This window comes from Dufourea novaeangliae, unplaced genomic scaffold (genome assembly GCF_001272555.1).
Source record: "Dufourea novaeangliae isolate 0120121106 unplaced genomic scaffold, ASM127255v1 scaffold177, whole genome shotgun sequence".
NCBI lineage: Eukaryota > Metazoa > Arthropoda > Insecta > Hymenoptera > Halictidae > Dufourea > Dufourea novaeangliae.
This window is the reverse complement of record NW_015374070.1, coordinates 506,507-519,134: the sequence shown is the minus strand read 5'-3', so window position 1 is coordinate 519,134 and position 12,628 is coordinate 506,507.

Below are 12,628 nucleotides of genomic sequence, written 5' to 3'. Positions count from 1 at the left end.
TTGTAAGTATTTAAAAAAAAAAATACGAACATTGCAATGCCAGTGTTAGCACCTATTTGTTTGATGTTAATTAGAATAATGTAACATATGACAAACAACCTCATGTTAAGTCTCACGCAACAGTTGTTCGTCACAGGTACCGTAAATGGTAAAATTTTAATTAAAATACTTGAAAGACAAATGAATCCTACTAAGAAAGAGTTACTTGCAAAAGTAATATCGGAATATATAATATAATACAAGTAAGTCTGTGATTTTAACAAAAATTTTGTTTATTTTAGTATTTCTAAATTAACATTTTTCTTCACAGTGCATTTATGTGCTTCTTTTCTTCTCTTTAAGCACCCCTATAGCAGCCTTTACTTGTAACAACTACCCCACTTGCGATAAGTATACAAAATGGATTACAATACTACGGTAAAGGTGAAATATTGGTAAAACTCTGGAAGAAAATTCAGTCTAAAAGTATGTAAATTATATTCGTGCACTAGAAGTTCCACGATACTACGCCGTATATTATACAGAAAACGAAAAAGAAAATAAGAAATATTTACTGAAGCAATAAGATGTCGAATTTTTTCTTCTAACAGTAAGAATAAATAATGAAAAATTAATTCATATACCAAACAGTTACCTACTTCTGTAAAGCAGTATATTTTATTCGCTATAATAAATCTGTCTGGCATTTAGTAACGAAATTATACGAAACATGACAACCAGTCCGGGCCTCCCGTACTATATAAATAAACTGCAAAATTTATGCATTTATAGCACATATGAACGTTCACTGCCATTCACAAGTATTAGAATATCTAATCAGTATGCAAAAAATATGATGTTGCATAAACATTATATATTTTCGGCCACTTTATGACTTATATTTTTATAAGTGTTGCTGATGGAGCTTTAATAACTAAAAATTGTACGCACATTTCGAACCGCGAAGGTTTTACAATAAACGTGTTCTTAATGTGAGGTGGGCACGAAAACTGAGTCCCTGCTTCCTCTCTAGTTCCCTGGACGCTAGGTCGAAAACAATAATAAATTTAATGAATAATAATAATAGAATTAGTAATAGTAATATATAATTCCGGAAAAATACATATTTGTATCCATTGTGAGAATACATAAGCAAACCATCTTGTTCTATTTTCGGTACCCCGGCATACCCCGTGGTAGGGGCAAGACGGTTTCTCTGCGATTTTTTTTTGAAACTTAATAAGTTAAAAGTCTAACTTTATATTGTCTCAAGCATGTGCCAAATACTAAAAGTTAGCTTAGAATTGTATTGTGATTCATTGTAAGCAAACTTCTTATCTTCACTAAAAGGTTTCATAACATAAGTCCTGACTGATTATTCGCTTTTTCATACATTTTTTATTTATTCTTTATAGTCGCATCAACCTCTAACAGCAGGGTTATTAGCGACCCGATTGCATTCAAATTACGATAATATAATATTTGGTAAAGTTCTGTTTGTTTCCAAAAGTGTAACAGTTTTTTATAAGATTTTGATTTATTTATTCCTGTTACCTTCAATTCCACCATCCTTCTATGAGAAACTTTTCTGAATATTAAATCATAATTTCCAGCCAGATACGGAATTTAGTTAAACAAATATAACAGTCTTTCATGAACAAATTTGTGAGTCACTGTACTTCGATGTAGTATAATTAAATTGACATAAATTTTCACGATGCATAAAATAAAAAATTCTTAATCTATAATATTGTATCGTATAGCATTCAAATATGGACCTTCCATTCAATAATTTCCATGATGCCTGGCGTTAATTTCTTTCAGGATAGTATTCAAAATTCGACTGTTTCCCATTAAATCCTTGCGTTTCTACATCGTATCTGTACATAAGTGTTCTATCTCGACTAATTTCTAAACCGAGAAAACTGAGTTTAAAGTTTACGAAGTTTAATATTATAGCAGCAGGAAAGTAGTGAAATAATCAAACACACTATAATATCATCTACCGAACAGCTATTTACTACAATATTTAACCAAATTTTGTCTTATTATCAATATAAATTTTTAATGGTCGTTAGTATTTGGAGATACAACCATTAAAAAAAGAAAACTTTCAAAGTCTCGGAGTTAGGACTTAAAAGAATATTTGTTGTTTTTTAGGTTGAATTTTTTTTTGTATTACAGTGAATTTGTATTCATTGGTCCAATGAGACGCGCGTAGATTGGTTAATTAAATTTTATTGAAAAATGAAGTTAGAACAGTTAAGACCTTGGGCGATGTTATGTCAACCAGTCTCAAGTCAAGGTTATCACGACATAGAAATTTATGACAATTTTGGGAGGCTTTAGTGAATCCAAATCATTTATCACAATATTATGACAGCATACACTTTTATGGAGGAACGTTCTTTTCCTCCATGAATGTCGTGTAGTCTAGGAAGACTTTAGTCAAGATAATACAAGGTGATTATTTATTACGTTCTTTATCGTATCAGTTACACAACGCTTCGACGGAACATTGACCTTATTTTATGAAGTGAACGCGGAACAACCGATTTTTCACCGATTTCTTCGAAATAATTCGTCCGTCACAGAACAGACAACGAAACCTGGCAACAGCTGCGATTTATTCGCAACTTGGTGCCGTCTCGTCGAGACGATACGGAGTTTCGTTACCATAAGCGACGAAAATAACTCAAGATCAAGGAGTTCCCGTGGAACAATCTTTCCGGAGCGTTACGTTGAGATCGCGGACGATTTCGACCACTTTCAGATGCTACTCGCGTTTTTTGATTATGATGATCACTGACCCCGAACCCCAAAAGGACGAAGTCTGGCCGACGTTTTTGCTTGAATTAAAATCAAGCGTCCATATAAGTGCACGGTTATTATTAGACCGTTCACAATTTCACTCACGCGTGCACCTTCGCTGATCATCTTGACGGGACTGTTCCATGATAATCGACGGAAATATGATAAGTACAGCTCTTAACAAATTAGAAATCAACATTTCAAATAGCAATTAATGGAACGGCTTGATTTATTTGGAAATCTGTGTAAAGGTATAACAAAGTTTATATTGGACCAGTGCAATAGTTTTGACGGATTTTCTGCGAATGATGTAAACGTCACGGTTTTGTGGACACAATAAACATTTACGTCAATATATTGTATTGTATGTCGATGTCAATATAACAGAGTGAATTGCTGCTTTTTAAAGCGTGTTTTAATGCATAAAATAATACTGAAATTAAGCTCCTGACAAGAAATTAAAAAATTAATGGAATGAACGTTACTAACACCGGAAAAAAACATTTGTGAATTGTTTGAAGAAGCTGTCGTGTCAATCCCACTCTGTGGTAAACTACAAATTTCGTAAGGAAGGGTTTTACCTTGTGGGTCCTAAAAAGTAGGTAATATTTGGGAATTTTTTGTAAAAAAACTGTTGGACAGATTCATTTGAAATTTGTGGGATTGTATATTATTGTAGGTGTAACTATTATTTAAAATTTTTGTGTGGCGAAATAAAAAAGTCGTGCGTGTATAGTGCGCCGATTGCAAAACGTTGAGAAAATATCGGCTAGTCCTGACGTTGATGGAAAGGACGCTATGGTTTATCTGAAACACAAAAAGGACATGAGATCCTTAATCTATTGACAGATTAAGGCAGACAAAAAAGTATAAAAGGCCGCGTATCGATGTTACAATACAAATAGAACTTTAAAACTGTTTTATTTTTGATTCTTTATTAATGAAAACTTTATTAACATATTAGTGAAATTCTTCTGGTTAAAATGATACCAAACATGATATAATTTTAGTCATTTGTAATTAACAAATGTAATAATGAAAGAAACACTTGATTAAGTAAATATGATCCAAATTATTTCATGTTTGGTATCATTTTAATCAGAAAAGTCTCACCGCTACGTCAATAAAAGTTTTATGAACAAAGAATCACAAATAAAAAAGGTTCATTGTTGCGTTAGTATGTTCTCACGGATTCGTAGCATTTTTAATTTTTTTAGCTGCTGTGACTCTCACTACCTTTTTGTATTTCACATGCTGTCCTTTTCTTCGACTCGGACTTACGAGGGAAGGTTCTGAACCTGAATATTCTGATTTTAATAAAACTTTGTATGAATGTTTCTGCGTTTTTTCGTTATTTTTTAAATATAACTTTGTAACGTTACGTGATAGAACAAACTTTAAATACAACAATTGTTCAGTTCTTTTAGACTTATACTACACCAAAAAAAAAGTTTTCTACGACGCGTCATGTATAAACAAAATAATTTTTTTATTAGTTTTTGCATATAAATTTTTAATTTCTACTCTTCTTCGGTGGACATGAGCTCTGAACATTTGTCGAATATTCACTGCACTGTTTTGTTCCATCGCAGGAGCCCAATCTCTATGAACTTCTGTGTATAAGCAACGTAATACCCAGAACTAGAACAGAAGCCAGTTAATTATGGAAGTGAATGACTAAAACAATATTATATAGTGTAGAATTTTTTGTACTTTTAAAAGTTGATTGGTTATTATGAAATTTCTTGTTTCAGAATAAAGTACCTGTTTTGTCTAAATAATTCTTTAGAGGATACCACAAATCAATGGTGATCTTTTCTTACTGATATTCAGTTAATCGACGATTAATAGTTAATTCTGATGACCTTTGCTTGTTCGTATTTGGGATAATTGGATGATATGAGTACCTACAAATGACGTTCTATCGTGGCACGCGGGCCTAAAACCTATGGGGGATGTCACTATGGGGGCTGAATAATCTACACGAAAACGTTAACTAGCTTCGTATCGATTCACGTGACTAAACTTCGTCCAATAAACGGAGAAACGCCATTGGTGCTATTTTATACCACTTTGCGTATTTAATGCGTATTTTGTTGCATTAATTGTACCCATAAGTATTCCATCATATTCTGTGACAATCTATATTGGTTTCGAAATAATTCAAATACCTATTCTATTTTAACAATATCAGTTGTTCAAATCATTTTCCGCCATTTTGACCAAACAGAATATTGGATGGATATCCTGAATCTAAAATGTACTGCTACCATGGTAGAACTATAGTGAAACACTTTTTAGTAATTAAACCTAATACATATATTATAACTATTTTCTAAATTACAATTAATTATACAATTAATTATTATTTTCTGTCGCATCAACTACGTTAGGTTATTAATGATACCTTTCAGATATTATACATTCACAGATATATTATTTGTTATAAACAATAGGGTACATTGAATGTTCATATTGAACTTCGTAACTGCATACAACTTATTAACCGAATCATTCTTTACATTTATTCTTGAAGTTGATCAATATTTTAGTTATCAAATATTTAAACATTCAATTAACCAGCATGACACATTTGTGATTATTGTTATTGTAGGTTTTGTGATATTTGTTTGTGCTTTTTAAAAACATATTTGCCTTTAAATAGTATTCCAATAAGTTCTTAACAGTCCTACAATTTTATACGTCAATACTGAATATTGCCAATGATGTTTCAAAAAAATTAGACTAAAAATTAATTTAAACAATTTTCATGCTATAGAAAATAGTTCTTCAAAACTCGTTTAAAAAAGTCAAATAAAAAATAAAAATTTTTGCATTAACTATTATAAATCAAAGATGTCATAGACAACTCTATTTTATACCATTCACTTCTAATATTAAATAATATTGCATTACTTACTTTTATGCATAAACCCCATGAACAGTCAATATAATACCACCACTCCAAATATATGAAACCTTAAGTCTCGTGAAGTGGGATTTGAGGAAGCCCATGAATATTTTAAAAATACTTTATCTTGTTTAGTGAATACAACTCTAAGAAAGCGAGGAAGAATCGTGATCTTAGGTGAATACGCCTCAATGGCACAGAGGGATATGGCTGAGGAATGTGACGTGAGTATGAGGACAATAAATAAAATTTTGTAACAAAACAGGGAAACTGGATCAGTTGAAGTGAAGCGTAGAGGAAAATGTGGATGAAAAAGAAAGATTAGGTGCTCTTCGCGATGATGCTGTTTTAGTAAAATACGATAAAATGAACTCCAGGAAAACTAGTTTTAATCTGCAACAAGATTTAGCCAAGGCTGCAGTCGCAATTCATGACTCAACGGTATGCAGAAGACTCAGAACATGGAAGAAAGGTTATTCAGCCACAGAAGAAGCAACTCTTAACTTATCAGATAAGGAAAGACGAATTGCTATGGGCCAAAAAATATGTCAGGTGAACTGTAGAAAACTGGAGAAAGGTGTTCTCTGATGAAACGTCCTGTTTTGGTGCAGTGGTATCGGTGAAAATTCGTAAAAAAAGCCAACTCAAACCTACCTGCAGCATATATCGACCAAACGGTTAACCATCCTCAAACGAAAATGTTTTGCACCTGTTTTTCATACGAAGGACCTGGACGACTAATACAAATTGAAGGAATGATGAACAGTCAAAAGCATGAACAGTTGCTGGAACAACATTTGACTCGAGACTTGGAAAATGTGTGTCCTAATGACGAAGCAATTTTGCAACGGAATGCGCCAATGCTTTCCTAGTAAATGTTTATTTCATTCTGGATGATATCCGTCACTACGGTGCGGAATTCTGGTATATGAACCATATTATTTAAAACTGCATGCACCAATATGTTGCAATCTTGCTCAACCTAAAATATTATTCTCCACACGATATGAAAATATTTTTAAGTGAACCAAGTATTGTGACATTAAAATTTATAAAATTGAACTCCGCATAAAGTACAATAGGTATTGTATAATATCCTGCAATATTAATGTGCGAATAATATAAACCATAAACGATTTACAACAATAAACGGACAAAATTCATATTTTAAGTAAAAAAGTTTATAAAAATTTAAGTTTCAACATTTTAAATTCGCAATAACGTATTATTGGAACTTGATGAAAAGCTCACTACGGAGCATCATAGTTATCAATTTAATCGTGGGAATACCAAATTGAAGGGAAAAATCGTATTGTAACGAATGAAGATGATAAGTCATCATATTGCACAACGTTTGCTCGTACGTTGCTACTCTAACTCAGAAAAAGGCAATCTTAACTTTGCTACGGTGCTCAGACCAGTTATACATTCGATATAATGACGAGCAAGGCGAAACACACAGATCAATAACATATTCCGTGAACATTTCGCAAACCTAAGAACATTTCTGACGAGGCGATATTAAATCGAAAAAAGTGTGCAGAAAATCGTGACAGCGTTAAAGAGACAAAAACGTGATTGGGTCAAAATGAACCCGAAGACCGTTGCAGGATTATGTTTGTGTCGAGACATTTTTCTACATGTGGAGTCTCCTCCAGATTTGGTCGCAACAGATCATTACATATTCCGATCATTGTAACACACTTTGTGTGTTTAATTTTTTCTAAATTCGCCATCATTCTTTTACGATGAATTTAGCACTGAAACCACCGACAATTAACTTATAGGTATATACCTACACTATCGCTTAAATGTTTTAAGTAATTGATCATATTCATAAATTTTCAAAAAATATTGGTTTAATGTGCTTTAATGTTTCATTTTTTCATTGATACCATCTGTCAATAATCAAGCAGGGCAATTCATTACAAATAAATCATTGTATTTCCTTTCATTTGATTGATAGAAAGAATATATCGCATAAGTCAGACCGTCATTAGTATACAGGGTGTTCCACCTTAAAACTATCTTCTTCATTTTTAATGATATGAGAAATGCTTTAAATACAGGTTAACGGGTTTCAGAACGGGAGTATCGTATATGGAACATTTTTCTTATCATTTTTTTCAAATGTTTTTTAGATCACCGGTATTTTTTTCCAGACAGTATGTACTCCTTTTCAAATATGTCTAATTTATAACTTCAAGGTGAACTTGAACATCGAAGAAGTTTCTAGTTCACCTTAATTCATGTTCTTTGCACTATTACCACCGCGTAATGTCTTTCTTGTAAGCATAAAACCTTTTCTAAATAATGCTTTCGTCTATTAAGGGAGACCGAGGCTAGTTGTTATATTTGCCTGTCTCCAATTTTTTTATTTTTTTGCATTTCATATTCAAGACCATTAATGACTCCCACTTAAAGTAATCAAAAATTCTTTCATTACGTAATATTTGTATTCGTTTCAATTACGAATGTACCAACGTTCGAATACAGTCGTTCGTCTCTGTGTTCGTGTCAACTGCCACTTCATCGATCAGAAGCTTACCGGGCAAATCACTCCTGTTGAATGAGATCAACTCTGCGACCGGGTTCGACGAACAACGGCCACGAGACGAAAAGAAGGGAAAACAGTCGGCACTCGCGTTTCGTAACCCGCACCCGAGGAAGAATCAGCGCATTTTCGCGATGTCACACGAATCCCGTAACAGTATCGATACTCCTTCGCTCCAGTCCCTCTTTCTCCCTCTCTCTCTCTCTCTCTCTATCTCTATACCGGAAAATTTCTAACGATCGTTGCATTCGGAAGCACGCATATCTCCCGGCCGCATCTGCAACTTCTATTTATACGATCGGCTAGGCGGACGACCGTGGAGTCACTAGAAAAATATCCTGAAATAAACACCCTCCCGATTAATGATTTTGCTCTAACTAGCACTGTTCTGGGCCTCCGGCTCGATTACCGAAAACCCACGCGAGCAGATTATCGCGAATCCGAGGAACGTTCGAGCTGCGGCCTTCTTTGCTGATCGTTGAGACAAAAATTGCTGATCTACCAAATAAGGTAAATGTCCCAGTGATTGGACGTTTAAGACGAAGATTGCGGTTACGAAGACTTGTTATATATTAAAATAATACAGATTGGTAAAAAATTACATTCAGTCGATAGAGCAGATCTTCTTCTTCCTGACAAATCGTTATAAGAAAGCGTTCACGTGAAAAAAGTATTAAAATTGATGAATATTTAAAAGCGTTCATTTGGTCGAGTGATTCGTCGGAATTTACGGCATGTCCTACTGATGAAATTTAGCTGTCTTTTGTTATATTTAAAGCTCGATTGATAATGAACATTATCTTGAAGGTGAATAAACGTCGAAAGTACTGAAATATAATACTTTATTGCATAGGACAGTCACGCATAAAATGTTTTACTAAAAAGCATTATTCTGAAAAAACCAAATGGTTATGACAATGGCCTGATGACTTGAAAAAAAGAAATTCTTCACATATTTTACGTTACTTCGATCGACATCATAATAACGTGGAATCGTTTTGTTTTTTTTTTTAATGTTGAAGATTCAGCAACGAAATGGCATCAACAGTTTTATCGTTACACAAAATTCAATGCATATTTAAAATGCGAAAATTGGTATATGTTCACATCAAAAGTAATGAGTCGGGTCATTTCGATAATCACCCGCGCAATTGTTAACAAACATATAAATTACTGAATAGCCAACAAACGTTAAAATTCTTAAAATAACTTGAAAATCGTTGATAAAATGAATTAAAGAGTTGAAACATGTTGTTTCTGACAGAAGAACGTCATAAAGTCACTACAAATAGAAGATCGCCTCAGTTTTCAACTCATTTTTATTTACTGACGAGAACAAGATTTTCCTTATTCAATGAAAATTTACATTCACGAAAGAAATTATTATTATCGAAGGAAAGCAGCAACTGTGTTTGAGAAAAAGTCAGCCATGAATTGAATACCAACATTAACAAAAAATAATTTAAAAAGTAACTGCCAAACTTTATTATAATATTTACTTTATTTTTTGAAGTTACTAATAAGTATATTGAAGTAGACTAGACATAATTTAAAGATTAAATTGAAATAATTCATGAGAGAATATTAATATAAAAATTTAAATCGTTTATAAATTGTACCGTTCTTCGTTAAGTAAGAAAATAAAAATTAAGTTCATAAGTCATAAGTATACGTAAATATGTAATAATTTTACAACTACGTTGCTGCGATCAAACTTCTGTTGTTTTCAGACGAACTATGAAATCTCGTCGTAAAAATCGTATAAAGGGACTGTGAACAAAACATAAAAGATAGACAAATGTTTCACTCACTGTTCCACTGAAATCTCATTGTAAAATAATGTAGTGTATTGTTTTAAAAAAAATGACTGTTTATCTAAATTACTATGATTAGTAATGTATACCATATTTATTCTAATTCGCAAGCTATTCTTTGAATAAACTGCTATTTAATAGTAAGTTTTATTCAAACAGGTTGTGTTAATAATTATTTATTCTAATATTATATTATCATAGTTTAGACTTTTACAGAAACTTTATTGAAATTGAATTTCTTGTCATTTATATAGTTACAAGTTTGTAATAAAGTTTGACAAAATTCGATCATTTTTAGTTCTACTTGTAATTACTCAAGCATTATTAAATCCAGTTCTGGAAAATTACTTTTCGGTCTTCAGTAATCCAATTAAGACTTAATAACTTAATTACTGCATCTATTCGAAAAATTACTTCTAAACAATTAATGATATCATATCTCATCCCCAATTACTATTTAATGTATATCAAGATTTATACAAAACCATACTTTCGCACAAAAACAATAATAATGAACAGAATCAACACGTTAACTGTCCAAACGTTTACTCTTAGAAGTGTATCGTGATAAAATACATCTATTTTCATATTTACAATTAAAAATATAAATATCTAAATTACTATACGTCTAATTATCATTATAAAATTGTAAATTTTACTTTTTAAAAGTTGAACATAGTTTAATATAATTTAAAGCAATGATCGTCGTAGCACGCAACGTTCTAAGCAATTTAGATAAATATTTAAGCTTCATCACCTGATTTTGTACTTCTTCACTAAAGACTTTTTAGGACACTTATTCACTTCCCAAACTCACATAATCGAATAAGTAACACTGTTCAACAAATTTGAACTTTTTTTCGTTTTTGTAACCTCGAATAAGCGTTTCTGATAGACCTTTATCATCAGATCTATCAGAAACATTTATTGAAAAGTGCAAAAATTTTTAGGTGCTGAACAGTGTAATTGTGACGTAAATTCGGAAAAGATTTCCGAATGGCATACAATTAATTACGGTGTATACATACACCTATATAAATGATTGTATAAAAAAGCCTTTTGGCAAGTATACATAACAACTATTTACATCAAAGAAGGTCAACAATTTACATCGAAAAAGGTCATCCTTCTCCTCTGTATTGTCCATTCGTTCGTCCAGTCCTACGCAGCAAATAAACTTAAATTCTAACCGAAGCCGCAGCGTCAAGGGTCGAAGAACATGAATGTTCGGACAATTTGCTCGCTACAAGTTTTATCGTTTTACGACACCTCGAAATCGATGAACCGTATCATAACGATAAGCACGAAAACAATGGCACATAACGGAAACAACAAATAAACAAGTCCAACTTATACATCCTCCAAATTGCTATAACAACTTTAACATTATAGGAAATCATGAGTATATAAATAAAACAAGTGCCGGACAGTAATGAACAGAATTGAAAATGATTCAAGGGACCTAATTGAAACTATTGATGCATAGAAACAATAATTCGAAACTGTAGGAACAAAAAAATATCAAATTTTGAAAAATGGTGTAAACTTTGTAAAAAAAATTTGATCTCTTTTACTGTGTTCATGTAATTATGACCCGAAAGACATGTTTAACGTTTAGCGATTTCTTATGTTAGACAGTACATAATGTTATAACTACAAAAGCGTCTTGAATGTTTCGATTCCTACATTTGGGTTTAAGATTCAATTGAATCAAGTATATCGTGTATTACAGCGTATTAAAAATCAAAGTTTTGTTATTGTTTCACAGCTATTCTGTCAAAACTAAGAGCTTCAGACGGTTTTATAGTTTTAAAATGCAATGTGATAAACTTTTAAATAAATTTTATATTCCTAGTTTTTAAGCGTTGGAATGTAGCTACGGGTGAATACATTCCTTTAATTTAGTTTTAATTTTGGCACAGTTGGACAGGAAAAGTATAAAGGTAGCTGTTACTTAAATACGATATCAGGGTTAAAACCTGCATAAGTCTATGCCGTATAAACATTCAGTAGAAGTGGAATATAGTGAAAGACGTGTAACAAAATGTTGATAAACTGATTATTCGAGTCTACTGATTCAAGGAAGTGCAGTTTCCAAAAAATGTGCTATCATTTTATCGCGCTGATTAGTTTCTCTTTATGTATCTTTCTATAAACGTCGTATCGAAATGTTTGTCATTTTGTTCACTATCGATAAAGTATAAGATATATAATAAGTACCAGATGTGTAGTTCTTCTGGTGTATTTTCAAAAATCGACCAGACTGTTAAGTAGAAATCAGTACATTCTTGTGAAAAGAACAGTCGAGGATTTCAACGAAACATGATTTCAACGAAATTAAGCTAGAATATACATAAATGACCTTCACAGACAAGTTTTAAATGTTAAAAACTATGTTAAAAACTGTTTAAAATTGCTAATTCAATACTACAAATTCAAATGGAATTGAAGAAAAGTAGACAAAATATCCAGCGATACTTCCAGTAAAAGTAGAAACGGTACCAAGTTTAGCGAAAATTATTATTAGGATTATAAAAGATCTAAAAATAATCCTTCCTT